The sequence below is a fragment of the Cataglyphis hispanica genome, chromosome 11 (assembly GCF_021464435.1).
Source record: "Cataglyphis hispanica isolate Lineage 1 chromosome 11, ULB_Chis1_1.0, whole genome shotgun sequence".
NCBI lineage: Eukaryota > Metazoa > Arthropoda > Insecta > Hymenoptera > Formicidae > Cataglyphis > Cataglyphis hispanica.
The window spans coordinates 6243143-6259354 of NC_065964.1; the positions used below are offsets into that span (position 1 = coordinate 6243143).

A 16212-nucleotide genomic window follows, 5' to 3' on the forward strand; every position below is an offset into this window, starting at 1 on the left:
CGTATAACGACTTCCGCAAACATCACACGCAATTTTCAATTAATATTTTTATACATTGCGTTCGCTCCTCATGAAAGAGTATCTTATACATGTGTGCTTTTCCATTCCTTCGAAATATTATCAAGCGAAAAATCACATTTCGACAATATCCGAATATAAGAATTGTGTTGCGAGATTTCTTTGAATTTAAATATTTCTAATTAAAATAAATTTCGATATATAAAAAATTTTCATTCGTTTATTAAATGTCGCGAGACGCGAGGAAGCATTGTTTCAAGCAGAAGTGACCATATGCCGGAACATCAGTCTAAGCGATCTTTCTTTCTCTCTCCACTTTAGTGTCCGCAAATAGTCCCGCAGCAATATATATTTAGAAAACAGCAACGAAAACGAATCTATCGGGACGTGCAAGAGACTGACAGATGCGCAGCGCGAATTACACGGTGGATTGTAACGACAGGATCGCCGCGGGGTATCCGCATTACGTTCTGGCCACGTAACCCTCGTTAAGGGGCTTCCTAATGGAGGAAGAGAGAGGGGGGACGGACCATCCCCCCCCCTTCCTCCCTCCCGTATTGTTCGACGATAGTTTACCGGGGACTATTAACTAACCGAGTAGGGCAACCTGCTACCGCAAGCTAATCCGGCTTGTCTAATCTCGATGGTGCGAGAGAACGTACACCGCGATTACTCCCGGTTAAGATCGTCAACCTAAAAAAGGGGCGGCAGTCTCCGTTGCTTTTTACGAGCGCTTGATTGCGGGCAGTTTACCGGCAACTGCATTCCCAGGTAAATTATATTGTAGATAGAAATCAACTATTTTCGCGTAGAGCGCGCGTCTGTAAATAAATATTATCTAATTTAAATCCGCGTAAAAGCGTACCTATTTTTGCGACTTGCGCTTTTATCTAAATCTTTTTTTTTTTTTTTTTTTTCATAAATGTGGATGTCCTATCTCTTTTGAATTTAATTTAAATCTTTTTTAATCAATCGAAAAATCAGACGATAATTAGGAGTTGAAATTATTTCGTTACAAAGATAGAAATTTTGTTCGTGATCAGCTGTGAGGAACGCGAGGAATTAATTACCTCCACCCAGGTCTCTTTATGGAGAAGTAGTTTCCAGTAGCCTTTACAAATCCGGGAGTCCTCGGCAATGGACTAATATGATGTAACGGTAACCCCGGTCGATCGCGGAGCGACGTCGAAACAATACTGCCAGTTTAATAACAGGGAACGATCGAGTAACTATGCCGCGTCATCATCATCATCATCATCATCATCATCTGCTTCTTCTTTCTCCGCGGCTATCGCGCTTACGAAGGTCGCACGGTTAATGCATTCAGATTCCGTGAATGGGCGTTTATCGAATAAAGTGCTGGGCGTCCACCTTTGGCGGTTCCTCGAAATTTCTCTCCCGCTTCTCGACGCTTCCCTTTTCTCTTTATTTACTTCATTTAAGACGTAAATATTAAAGAAAACGTCATTGCAATTGCAAAATTTTCTCTGATATATTTTACGTCTATTTTACGTTTTAATTATTAGTACGAATGACGTCTTAAATGAAGTAAATAAAGAGAAAAGGGAAGCGTCGAGAAGCGGGAGAGAAATAAATAAATATATATATAAAATTAAAAATATAATAAAAAAATATATATTGCAATAATAATTATAACGATAGTGAAATAATTTTTGAATGATGCATGTAATACTTTTCACTGCATTTTTTTTCACCGGCGTTTCGAATCCGTCCGTAAGATTTCAGATTTAAGATATCATTTCACATATCAGATAAAATAATTTTCGATTAAAGCGAGCCGCGAGAAAAAAAGCACCCGGCAATCCAAGTCTGAGCGGCGTACCTAATTGGCGGACTTATCGAGTTACGCGGTGCCTAAAAGGTCCAAGTAAATCTAAAACATATTCGGCGGTTAAACGAAGCGGAAGCGGTATATGTTTAGTCGATTTAGCCCTCACCCCTTGGGGGAGAGAAAAGAGACACGCGTATAATCCCTCGTCGCGAGCGAGCATCATCCCTTCCCCCGTCCGCGTTGTCGGCCGAGCAACCCCTACTTTTAGTCACACTAAACGCCACCGGTTATTTATACGAGCGTCGTTCAACCTCTCCGTACTGCCTCGGATCGTCATCACGCAGTACCGTATTGTTAGAATTATTCTTAAAGCGAACGTGTACTTAAATAACTGCGCGATTTTTTTCGGTCCCTATCATGTGGTATTTGAGGATATTAATCAATCTTTTCTGTTTTATTTTAATCTTATTTTATATAAATACATATATTTTATTATATATAAAGTTTTATATAATGATATATATAAAACTGTATACAATAAAATAAAATAAAATTTTGCACGCAAGATCATTTTGAATGAAACTCACTTTGAGATTTGATTTATAATGCGCGACAAAAATTCAAAAGAGAATTTTATTTATAATCATACATAAAATTATAAACAAAATTTTGTCTCGAATTTTATCGCGTATTATAGATCCGCATTCTTGCACTAAACGAGTATATTATATATATATATATATATATATATATATGAAGGACAAACGAGCGAAATCCCTAGAGGAATACGCAGTAAGCACGGCCCTGAACGTCGCATTCCTCCCCCGCTAGAAGTCGGTAAGAATACTGCTTCGCCGAGATAAGAGTTATCTGTTGGACTCCGATACGATATAGCCCTCGGGTAGTACGCGCACACGTATGCACACGCGTATATATATGTGTGTGTATGTGTGTGAGGGACACATTTACCCTCTTTTCAGGAATGGCGCGTACACACACACACACATATACGCTGGAAGGTATCGGGGTGATTTTTCTTCGACGAGGGTGTTATGAGCCATTGTTGGTCATGATGCATCGCCTCGTAAATATTGTATCGGGACGAAAAGTAGCTCGGCGGTCGGACGATAAACTTTCCTCCTCGTTGCAGATCTTACCGAGATTTCGCACCCTCCTCCCATAAAGGGAGGGTGTCGAACACGAAGAAGAATGACATCGTTCGCGGAAAATAATCTTAATGCTCGTGTTGATCGCGATTTTTTTTTCCCTGACGACATCTAATGACATCTAATCGCGTTAACGGTCAAGTCATTAAAGAACGTAAGCAGGTACGATATTAAAAATCTCGGTTTTTTTTTTTGTTTGTTTATCGTATATATGAGAACCACCATTTTGCATTAAAATTATTTTTCTTTCAAATCAAATATTAGTCTTGTAATTTCTTTTATTATAACATATTTAAATATATATATATATATTTTTAAATATGAACAGATAAAAAATTGTTATTAGCACCGTAAAACTTTACTTGTTGGCGCGTTTGAGACGCGCATTCCCGTATTCTTGAACCGTAAAGTGAATGTTCTCTAATGCTCACGGCTCGATAAGTATAAAGGTGCACTACAACAGTTTGTCCCGCACCGAGAGTAGCCGAGTAGCGTAATCTTCGTCGATGCTATCTGCTCGCGTCCGGACTATAATTATATCGAATCATTGAGAGGGAGAGAGAAAGAGAGAAAGATAGAGCCACCGCGTATATTATTATTAATATACTTGTAGCGGATCCGCTACACATATCGTGTGGTGCTTCGATATCCGAACACGGGTGTTTGTGTGCGCGCAACCGAGCCGCAGTACAATGGACGCCCGAGGACGGGGGTGGAGCTCGACCAACGAACGGAAAGAGAAGCCTTATTTGCATACGGAACCACCCTATATAATGTGGAACGGCTATTTTGCTATCTACAGGGTGTCCACGTCGAAAATTTTCCTACCAAACTGTGCTCGACGCTGATGCAATCTTTATAGCTAAATAGATAAAATATGTGAATAAAAAAGCATTCAAATTAATATATGATCAAAAAAAAAAAAACGATGATTAGCATAAAGTGTGTCGAGAGAAAAAAACAGACATATATAAATAAAAAACACAAGTTGCGTTGTATCTAATAAAATTAATTCACGGGAATCGAATAATCTGCAGACGGATCTGTCGACGATTTATCATAAAACATTATTTGACAACGGCTTGCGAAAATATAGAAAAATAAATCCGAGAAGCTAGCGAAAGGGGAGAGATCAGCGGAGCCTTCCCTCGCGGTTTCAAGTCAAGGAAGAAGATAGCCGCGAGAGCGGAGTGACAGTTTCATTTTCGGGTACTTGGCGTCTACACAAGTTCATCTACGTCGGCGAAAGGATCTCGACGTCGATGTTCGGGGATAAAAGCGTACCGAGGAGGACGAGAGAGCGGACGTGTCGTCAGGACGCGACGCGACGCGACGCGCCGTAGGTGTCGATTGGATCGACTTTTATTTTCATTCTCCCGCGGACATTTCGATTGCCTCCGCGAATAGAAATTTTCGCAGTCGTCGTCGAGTCGAGAATCGAGACCTCTCCGTAGATCCCTCCGATCTCACGCGCGAGAGAGAAGACACATTTTCCAATATGCCACAAAGTACGTGTCAGAGGAGAAATTGATGCCGTCAAGAGCACAAATCTATGGATTTAATATCTGATGTACCTGTAATACGACGCTGCTGCGTCAGTAACGATCGTGTGGTTGTATGTCGTGCTCTGAGTCACGGAATCTTCTATTACTGGCAGTCCGCGCGCGACTGTCGCATTCCTGACTCGTCTCTGATCAACAACCTTGATGTTTATTACAACGAAAAAAACAATTGTTTATCAAAAACATTGAATCGACGAGAGACTCTCTCTTTCCATATATTATATATGTATACATAACATGTATTCGAAACAAAAACAATGTTTTTTATCGATTCAACCTGTCGATATTAATCCGCGAAAATGTGACTTTTTCCATATTTTGAGAAGCACGCGCAAGTAAATGGGAGAATAAAAATCCTCGTCCCCCGATGAACGCACTTACGACGTTTTCCGAGAAATCTCAGTCGCCAACAAAGACGACTGGCCCGCATTTTCGAGAGGGATCGTCCGCGATTCGATCCACGGTCCCACCCTCCTCTCCAGCTCGACGAGCGTTTTGACATTTTTTCGACATATTTTGACGCATCATTCTTCTCCGAGGATTTCCAATTCCCAACGGAATCCGCCCGTGCGTGGAGTCCCTTTTTTTCTTCGTTCTCTTTTCGTCTCGCGCCGCATTCGCTAAAGACGACAGGTATCTATCGACCAACGTCGATCGCTAAAATCGCAGTAAACACCGACACGTGACAGTTCCAGTGACAGACGCCGTCACGCTATTTCGATTCGATTGTTAACAATTTAAGAATCAAATATTTCTGATAAAAATTTTTCTCATTTTTCACAATTTTGTAGAAAGTCATTATCACCGCAAGATATTTAATAAGATATTTTGCCATTTTAATTAATAATAATAAGATAAGATATTTTGTCATTTTAATTAATATCTATTTATTAACCTACGCTTGCTCGCATATCGAAAGCGCGACCGACGCGAACGGATGCGTGATTCAAAGATGCGGGAGATCAACGATGAGAGAAGAGTGGATGATCCGTTCGACGATCATCGCGATCTCGCTTATCGTCCCGACAGTGATTCCTCTCGCAGCTCGAAACAAAAAGCCGAGCCGAGCCGTTAATAGCGATCGATCGCACGGCTCAAATGGATGCGAGAAGAGTCTCTCTCTCTCTCTCTCTCTCTCTCTCTCTCTCTCTCTCTCTCTTTCTCTTTCCCTCTTTCTCACCATTCTCTTTTGGAAGCATTTTCACGGACAACGTGTCAGGAATCACTTAGGGTCTCAGGTGGCTAACAATGACACACGTTCGTTCCTCCGCAGGTTTCCTCGGATCTCTCGCATCGTGTGTGCGCAGTTTACACGACATGCCCATATATGCATACATATATATATATATATATATATATATATATATATATATACACGTATATACGCACATTCACAAGCCCACCATTCTCGCTCGTAGACATTGATGGCGGCCACAATGCGGAGACTAATCGAGTCCCGCGTCGAATATACATGCACGCGAGCGAGCGATCCGCTGTGCGCGCATATCGATTAGTATCGATATATGCACGGCCCGGGGTCTCCACCGGTCCATCGGCCCGGGGGGGAGAAGGGACCGATCCCATTGTCCGCTTGACGAACATTGTGCTCCTGCCTTGGAGCTGACCGGCTTCTCTCTTCTCGTTTCTCTCGTTTTACTTATTCGCTTGTGTTTCTGTCATTTTCTCTTTTCGAACCGTCGCCCGATCGAACGGGCCCCGGGGCAGAAGGGAAAGGGGAGGAGGGGGGAGCGGTGACACGGGGAATTTCAGGACGAGCTAATCTCGTGACTAAGTGGCTGCCCCGGAGTTTCGCTCGCCGCGCGGCGATCGACACGATGAGTTTGGTAAGTCATTCGGCAAGTCGGGAATCCATCTCGTACAGATCCTTCAATAAAAAGTCTAAAGAGATGTAAATCAACGGATTAAAAATGATTAAAATACGTTGAAATGAAACTGAAAATTTTTTTCGTCTTTTTAAGAAAAAAAAGAAATTTCCTGGACATTTATTATGGGAATATGAAAGTTACTGGTTCATTCATTATATTTTTTTTTTTTTTTTTCAATTTGTTTAGAAATAAACTGTGATTTACTCGCGTGTACACTTGGCGGATTTGCATATCCTTATTGAATAACCATTAACCGTACGATATTAAGGGTACGAAATGAGAGCAAAAGTGGGGAGAATGAAAAGTTGGGCGCGGGAGCAAGTCGGCGTGACAACATTCGGGTCACGCTTGTTTTATACACAGATTCGCCATGGCCAATATAATGGCTATTTGACGGCACGCTCCAGCTCGTTCTTCCTATCGTCGACAATAAAATTATCCAAGGTACGACATTACGGACGCGTCCGATATCCAGGACGATTGTCGCGGCGGCGTATCACGGATTATTTCAATTATACGTCGGTGGTATCGGCAGTTCGAGACGCGGCATCGACGACGACGAGAACGACAACGAGGACGAATGAGAAGCATGTAATACAACGTGTAAGGGGATGCGATCATTGAATCGAGGAGGCGTGTGAACCGACGCGTAAACGTCGCCTCGTATCAATCGCACTGTATCTTCTCACCATAAAAACGTGACTTTACGACGATCTAGATTGTCCTACAAGAGCAGGTGGCAGACCCATGCGAACGCATTTCGCATGCTCGTGCGGGACCCGTTAATCCGTAAAGCGAAATAAAGACTATCGTGTCTCTCTCTCTCTCTCTCTTCCTCTTTCTCTCTTTTTCTGTCACAAATGAAGACTCGCGTGACAGACGTCGAAACGCGCGACACCGCAAACTTTCCTTCCGACAGTCAATCGATGTACGAGATTTCGTGAGGATAATTACCGCTTCAGGAATAATTAAATATAAACGCCGGGAATACATAACTTGTGCAAAAAAGAAAAAGGATTATCGCGATCGGCATCTGCGCAATTTCAAATTAATTACGATGAGAATCGAGGAAGTCGACGGCGGCGAGATATGATTAACATTTCGTGAAAATAATCAAGCTTAATTAATTTGTTAATTATTACATGTCTGTCGCATAATGGCTTCTCACGCTTCGCTTAAAGAATATGTCGCATTGACGACTTTGCCACACTCTGTCTCGAAAGAGAATAGAGATGATGCATCTCTCCGCAGATTTTGTTCTCTCTTGCGCTTAACATTTAATGAACAAGCAATTGCACTTTGCAAGTTGTTGCAGTAAAAATATTATTATATGTAGCTAATATAACCGGACTTCCTATTATAATGAAGAATCTGAATAATCAATATTAGTCCATATCATACATTTTGTTTTTTCTAATCTCTAAATTCAAAGTTTAAATTAAAGATTTATACATTTTTATTTTATGAAAATTTAATGGACATTTATTATAATTTATTTATTAGATAACATTCTGTCAACTTTTACAACAAATCTCTTTAAATTATAAAAACATAATAAATCATTTTTTTTCTCGCATTACGTAAAGGTACGCTTTCTATTTCCACGCAGCTGTGAATGCCAAAAGAGTTCGATGCACTCTGCTCCTCATCCTATTCGAAATATATTTTAGTCGAGATTTCAAGTCTCGCGACGGGCTCTTTAATATCATTGTGTGCGAAGCTCGAAAAGTCAAGTGCAGCATTTTCACAAAGGCAAAAGGCATAACGAGGTAAAACGCGCGGATACATTCACGGGGGATGCGTCTCGGAAATAATGACCCTTCCAATGTTAGGGGGCGGGGGCGACGGGGACGACGGGAGCGGCACAATGCGCGACAATGGCGCAATCCATAGTTTAGGGGAACAATGAGTACGAAGCGCGAAAGAATTACACGTTTATATCTGCCAGGTCGGTCCGTGGGGCCCCCGCTGTCAGGAGGAACGAAGGACTCTATCCGTTTCTTCCCTACGAGAGACGTTTCTTCTTCTCCCCTCCTCCCCCTTCACTCTCTCGCTCGCTCGCCCGCGCGCGAGAGTCCGATCGGAGGGATCATCGGTGTGTGTTCCTCCTGAATGCAGTCCCGTGTGTACCGCGTCGTGAAAGGGAGCCATGGGTGGGCCAACCTGCTGCCCATGGGAACCCATGGAGACTCGGGTTCCTCACCAAACACCCCCGTGGCTACGCGCCCGTCTTACGAATCGTCCTCCACCACTGCTTCATCATTCTGCTTCCCTCCTCGTCGTCCTCCGCGAGCGATCCTTTTCTCTTTCTCGTATTCTTCTTACCCGGCGTCCTCCCATTTTTCGCGACACGGCGGGACCTTACGGGTTTTTTTGATTGATTTCATGGTTTTGTGGAAATCCCCTCGGCCGAGAGAAAAATCGTTACGATGACATTATATCACGGCGACAGGTATACTTGGAGGTTCATTACGAGAGAATCTAAATCTTGCGGTAATAATTTTGTAGCGTAAAGTTTGCCTGCGATACGTAGATTTCATTTATTATTAGAGCAATTTAAATTAATTTTATAATCACCATAAAAGAAATTTTTCATTTACACAATGTAATTAAACAAACTTTTACAGACAGGAATAAAATATTTAAAAAATATTCTACTATATACTATTAGTATATAGTATAGTATGATATATTTATAATTGAGACTGTCATGATTATATTGTTTTTTAATGATAATGTACTGATTCCATTTAAGAAACTAATTTCTACTGTATTGAAATAATTCTTCTATTAAACGTAATTGCACCAAACGAATATAAAGTCACTGTTACTTCAGCCAACCGCTTAAATCTCGTCTTGCGTGTAAGACTCATCGTTGTAGATATACCGATAATAAAATTGACCCCCATAAGATTTTCACGCACAGTAAGGGACGACCAACGCGTCGGAGATCAAACTGACCAATTAATGACCCGGACTCCCTTAATCCGGCCATTTGGTTCGCGAATGACTTTTCACCCCTCCCTCGCTTGGCATAATTCGATCTGCGTCGTCGACCCTCGGGGATTTTACTCGGTCGAATGGCCTAAGTGAGGGTGTTACTGCGACCCCTCGAGAGAGAGAGAGAGAGAGAGAAAGAGTTTTAACCTACGGCTGAAACACCGCCGTTCCCCATACTAAAGGCATCAGCCACTTATCTGACACGCGCATCGGATTGCGTTCCTTATCGCAAAGCTGCACTACTTTCACTACAATCCTTGTCCTTTCCTCTCACCCCTCGATGACTACTAGAAGGATGGAAAGTAAACGACGGGACCTCGACGCGCGCGTCGTAGAGGAAAAAATATGAATTAGCCGCCCTTATGACTTACGCATCCACGCAGTTTCAGCAATAAGATTTCCAAAAATGTAATACGTTTTAAAAATGTAAATGCGTAATGAAACTGATAAATATATATAGAAGCGTAAGAGAAGTTCTCTTAACTCTCTGAATTTTAAATTTATTTCTATAAAGTTTATAACGAAAATTTAAGAGAAACTTGTGAGTTCTACTCGTAAATATTTATAAATATGTATGCGTGTCAGTGTCTAATAACAATTTTTAATTATAAAAATAAATTTTGAAGATATTTTATTTATTTCCTTTTGTCGTATTCACACAAGTTTTCTATATATTTTACAGAACTTTATTTACAGCTCGGGAGATTCACATGATAAATGGATAGTTGCATAAAGGTACGATAAAAACGTAAGCGATCCCGAGCGATATAGATTTGGCTCCACAAGCGCCATAATCCGTAACAGATTCCTCTTATATGAAATATAGTTACATCGTCGTATATTATATTACGATTGTGGCGTGTGTGCACGGGGGCCCCTCCATGTGTCAACGTCTTATTCTTATTCTTAAGGGGGTCCATAGAAAACCATGGGAAAAAAAGGTTTGACGTGACGTATTATACTCTCCGAGTCCATTATATCGCGGGAGTGCATTAAATTGTTGATAAATAGTTTATAGGGCGTTGCGAGAAACTTTTCATAAAAATACTACTCAGAGAGCGAAGCGCCGATCCAAGATTAGATCCAAGATTTTTAGTAGTCGTCAATTTTGGAAAATTAAATTATTAATCGTTAGCGCCATCGTGCGAAAAAAGTCAATTTTCCAACAGGATTTTGAAACGAAAAAAATAGTCTTTCGCCACGAAACATGTATAATAATTTTTAAATGTTCAGAATTATATAATATATTACTTTTTTATTTTTAAAATATGATGAATCCTCCAAAAAATAAGCAAAAAAAGTCTTGATCAAAAACTTAGATATTTTTTTATCAAAACGTAATGTTATCAATTTCATCTCATATATGTATATTATTGTAATGTAAGACATTTTTTAAATATCTCTGATTAAAAGATTTACTACTACTGATTTTTTTCAGTGAAATTTCACTGTTATATTTATAACGACAACATCAATGATCATTCGCTGCTTTTCAGTAATAATTCATCGATTCCATTTAAGAGAGCGAAATAAAATCGGGATGCAGGCGGGAGAAAAGGGGCGCGGGAAAATCATTATATCTCGCTCGTACGATAAATATCGAGCACGATGATAATTCATTACCGTGGCCGGCGTACGAGAAAGTGCACAATAGTCGAAATCGAAGCATGTTAATGCATCGCTCGGTCGCGGCACATTGCAATTGATAATTTAGTATTTTACAATTTGGCGCGCGATAACGGCCTAAACGTTACACACTTCAATAATCGTTACATTTTCGCTTCCGGATCGTGGATCCAACTTTACATAACTCTCCGAAATATCTCGAAGTTTTGCACCTGTTTCCAATCTCAAATCCCTCATTTATGGATTCTTGGAGGATTCCGATAAATGTTTGATGTATGTAGAAAAATTAATTTTTTTTTTATTTTTATTATATTTTTCAAATATAGACATTTTTCACTTGGAGATTTGAAAAAAAAGTTTTTGGTAAGATTAGATTAAAAATAATTTTAAAAAGAGTATTGATTCTTTTCAATAAGCTTCTACTATTTGTAATATTAAAAACCACCTGTTATCAGCGATAAAATACTGATTCCATTCGAGATGGAAAACAGGAAAAAAATTTTGACTCGAATAAAACGATAAAAACAAAACGAAAAATCGTCCCGAATGGGAAAAGCCTTTTTTCGAGAGCGCTAAATTTCAAGCAAAATCTCCGTCGCGGATCGAATCCTCGCTCCGTGGCATCTACTTACGATGAAATGAGAAGAGAAGACTCTCTCGAGGCTTCCGAGAAGAGGCGGAGACCTGGTGGCGCGATACTTGGAAGAGCGCACGATCACCGGATGATCAATGAAATAGACCGCGGGCGTGTCGGTGTGGCCGAGCTCTCTTTCAGAAGCTGAGACTCGCGCGGCGATGTGTGCGCGCGAGTGCTCGGTGCCTCACACATCCAGCCTTCTCCTCCACCTCCTCCTCCACCGTAATTGATAGACTGAGACGCCGGCATAATAGCGGATAATTTGTCCGCTCGCCCGAGCACAATCGGACTTATTTTGCCGCCGCGAACGGACGCGCCGCATCTGTAATCCTTTTTTTTCTCGCCCGCACACCCACACGCACGGCTCTCCCCTTTGGAAAAGAAGAGTGTCCTGTTACCCGGTGATATTAATCCCGCCCATTAAAAACTGGACGAGTGAAAAATAGTCGCGCGAAACCGACGGCGAGATCGCCCGCGAGAGGACGATCTCTGGCTGGCTACCTGTTTTTTGGGACCCGCGGACGGATGCGCGTTGCATCTCTCCTTTCACTCGCTCCACGGCATGATCGATCGACCTGCGAGTGCATCGTGTACATCGTAACGACGAGTTTTTGATCGCAGCGATAAATCCGCGGGTTGAAATGATCGAGATTTTTCCCCGCTCCATCGCTTGGCGCGCGATATCTAATTTTAATTAAAAGTCTATAAGTTGATATTTATAGAGAATTTCGTTATTAAAGATTTATTCGGTGCAAGAAGAAGATCCTTGGCATTCTGTCAATATAATTGCATCTGTATTCTGGCTTTCAAAGAACGAATTCGTGCCAATCCAATTTTTGAAGCGCGTAAAAAAATCCCAGCATTACCACGGAAAAAGGAAGGGACGGGAGGAACCGTAGGGGTCTAAGTTTCTCTCTAAGCAGATACCTAACGAGCGCGTATAATGTCCTCATTCGTCATGAGCACGCCTCTTTATAACGCAAGGTACACACGCTCCTCGTTCGTGCACGTGTGTATCCGTGCGTTCGTGCGTACACGCCCGGAATACGCCGGACCCGAAAACTCGCATCGACGGGTCCCCTCGGAGGCGCGTTGGGGTGGTCCCCGGACCTCGGAAAGGGAGGAGACATCACGCTGCGAGAGACGAGAACTACCTAATTGAAATGTTCTCTTTCATTTATTATTCGGTAAGCGAGAGATGTCATCTCGTGCAGCGAAGAGAAACAGAGAGGACGCGGGAGGTGCGGCCGGGGGGGAGGGGGGGATCGGCTTCGACATTCGAATGGATTTATGCGCGCAAGGGAGACAGAGAGTGCAACGTCCTCCCTCCGTAAGCGTCTCGTTGCATTTATCGAGAAACCTTCGAGCTCGATCGCAGCACGGACTGCGCCGTTGAATCACGCGAAACTCGACATTTCGAAACTTTTTCTTCGATAATGCACGTTGAAAAAAAAAATGTCTCTTTGAATGTTTTATAAAGAATTATTACGTTCGCAATTAATGCAATTATATCTATGGAACTGATAATACTTCTCACTATACAAGCGTCAAGTCATTTAATTTCACCAAACGTAGTTATTCTTGCCGGTACAGGATAGGCATGTCACACGCACGCACACTTATCATTATTATCTCCCATTACAAGCTAATCTCAACAAAAGAAATGCGCATTACACGGAGTAAACTGACGAGCGTTATAACGATATATAAATCACTTTGCATATATAAGATATAAAATTAAAGCTCGATTATATAAATCTTCTTACATAAATTAAACCTAACAAAATCTTTTAAAAATCACAATCATAAAAAATTGAAATTAAAAATATTTCAATTCAATTATTTTGACTCGGAAAACAATGATGCTGTCAATGAAAGGAACGAAATATTTAAGAAAACAATATCTCGTGTAAAATAAAATCTCGGCAATGAAAATACCCTATCGCTCGAGCAACAAAATAGGCGCACGTAAAATCAAATACGGAAAAAATGCAGAATCTTGTCCGCAGCGGAGGGATCTTCGCCTCCTATTAGCCGTGCGATCCTCGCTCGTAGGTGCGGAATTCAATCTACGCCGTGATACCGCGCGCAATGTCACGTGTGTGATAGATACAGTTCGGCGTCAACGTCGCGGATTTTCCGGTGGCGTATGAGAAAAGAAGCCAGGCGCCGTCACACTCTTGCATTTAACGGATAAGATCTGTTCATTCCCGCTGAAGAAAGGAAAGACGAGGAAAGAGACGGGAAGACCGGCGGAGGACACACCGCGCAGTTCCAACGTCACTCGCCCTCTGTCACAACCTTCTCTCTTCGGCTGGACGAGAAAGTCCTTCCCCCTCAATTCCGACGGCTTTTATACGCGGTCGTTTCGCTTTACTGTCTAAGCTGCCTAGTTATACGGCGAGCTTCGAGAAGCTCCGATTTTTTTCTATGTTTCTTTTCTCTCTCTCTCTCTCTCTCTCTCTCTCTTTGTTTTTCCAGCTGGAAAACTTAAAAACACTTTATAACATTTCTAATATGCGCCCCGTTAACAGACGCTACTGAGATTATCGGCTTTGAGATGATCAAAATTTTTCAAACATATTCTTCAAGACGAAAGGATAATGTATATCGAAGACCTTCTTACAGGATCACCATCTTTACCTAGAGCTTTCCACGGAAAGTTCTCGCTCGTTTTTATAAGTTTGCACATTTTTTCAGATCGGAATCTTACAATCTTTTACTTTCCTATTTTCATTGCAAGAATCTTGTACATCTTAGACTTTAAATTGAAAAAATGCGTAAATAAAAAAATCTACTATTACAAATATTTCAGAGATCGCAGCGCAACAGAGCGAGCAATTCGAGACGGACGGCCTTTCATTTTTTCGCAGCTTCCTATAAAATCCAAGAATTATTAAGCCAATAGATATTGCGAAATTAACGATGACTTTATTATTCTTCTTCATGATAAGAGAAGCGTGAGAAGAGAGGGAAAGCGCGGTCACCATAAAAATTCTAATTTCGCCAACAGTTTCCGTATATCCGCATCCGTATATTCGACGGTCATTTATCTGCCTCTATATATCGTATGTATTTTACATCTCGCCTTTTTCTTCCGCGATCGCGAATCTCGTTCCTCTCGTTAACCGCGCTCGTTGGCAACGCTCGTTGCGAAAATAATGGATCTCCTCTCGTATCTCCCTCTAGCTCAGATATATTCTCGGCCGCGAACCTCCCCCGTTTTGCGAAATCTCGGCACATTTTGTCGCGCCCTCTCGTCGCCCACGACACGTCGCGGCCAACGGACGTCTGCGGTCTGCGGAAGAAAAATGCGCAACGATCTCGTTAATTTACACGAGAAAGATTCGTTCTCAGTTTGACCGCATTCACACCGCGAATTTCCATTTCCACCCTCAAATATTTATTTACTCCGTCCGTTCCTCGCGATACGTCTTTAATTATCGCGCGCGCGTTTTTAATCCGGCGCGAGACGTTCCCTTTATACACACAGTGTACACATACCCTCTCCCCTCCCCACCGCGTACACAGCGAGCGATGATGTTTACGAGCTCTCGTGGCACTTTGCCTCCTCCTCCTCCTCCTCCTCCACGTGCTCCTCGATCTCATCCTCCCGCCTATACCGCGTGACCGTAAAAATTCTAATTTCGCGTGCATCGCCGATAAGACGGCGAGCTCGTATATCTGGACGACTGCCTGCCTCGTCGGGGTTTACGAGACGGGATCTACGGGTTACACAGTTTTAAGCAAAGGATTTCCATAATTTATCAATCTCTCTCCGAATTGTACAACGACGCGTTTTTATATCCGCGTTTTATCTCTTCTTTCCATCCGAGTTATCGATAAAATCGACTCTATCATCGATGAAATGCAAATGTACTTTAGAATTGAATTAAAAACATCATGGAATAAAATGTAAAACGTCAGGATGATTTTTTTCATTCAGAATTATTCATCAAGGATCAACTCTGATCTCTCGCGTCTTTGGATAATTTTTTTAGAATCTTCTTGCTCCTCTTCGTGGTTTTGTTAAATGGTATATTGATTTTTTTTCGGCAACGCGATTCCTCGAAGATCCAGCAATTTATTTTAGTAAACCGATACGTAAGGTATGTCTCTTGTGTTTCGGGCATTAATTATATTTCGCTTCCACGTCGTCGTCGCAAGGAGCGAGGTCACCGCAAAAATTCTAATTTCGCCGGCTCTTTTTCGCGGCGCGGCCGTATATCTAGGGTACTCTCCCTTATCGGGCTTTATGGCCTTATATACGTTATACTTTATATTTTATAGCGTAGACACCCTCCCCCGTCTTCCTCTCTCCTTCCCTCTCTCTTTCTCTTCGCGTTTCCTCCTCGACGCGATTGCATGCAGAACGCGCCGCTCGTTTCTCTGAGAGAGCGCAGATATTATGCCGTTGGCGTACTCGCTCCGGTTCTCTGGCCTCGCCTCTCCCGGACTCGGACAACACTCGTTCTCTATTCTATGCTTTTTCTCCATTTTTCTCTTTCTCCCTCCGACCTCGCGA

The 16212-nt window shown here is 41.9% G+C and overlaps 1 protein-coding gene across 5 annotated transcripts in view; it reads right to left on the bottom strand.

Annotated features, from left to right (window-relative positions):
- The window catches only part of LOC126853143 (uncharacterized), a 61455-nt gene that overhangs the window by 28865 nt on the left and 16378 nt on the right, over window positions 1-16212 (bottom strand). Inside the window, exon 1 of one of the 5 annotated variants that reach the window (XM_050598631.1) lies at window positions 4551-4641. The exons of 3 other annotated variants lie outside the window; for them this stretch is intronic. The gene's annotated coding sequence lies outside the window, so the exon portion shown is untranslated. Of the gene's footprint in view, window positions 1-4550; window positions 4642-16212 lie in introns of those variants that run through there. One more of the 5 variants, XM_050598632.1, reaches the window with a different exon arrangement.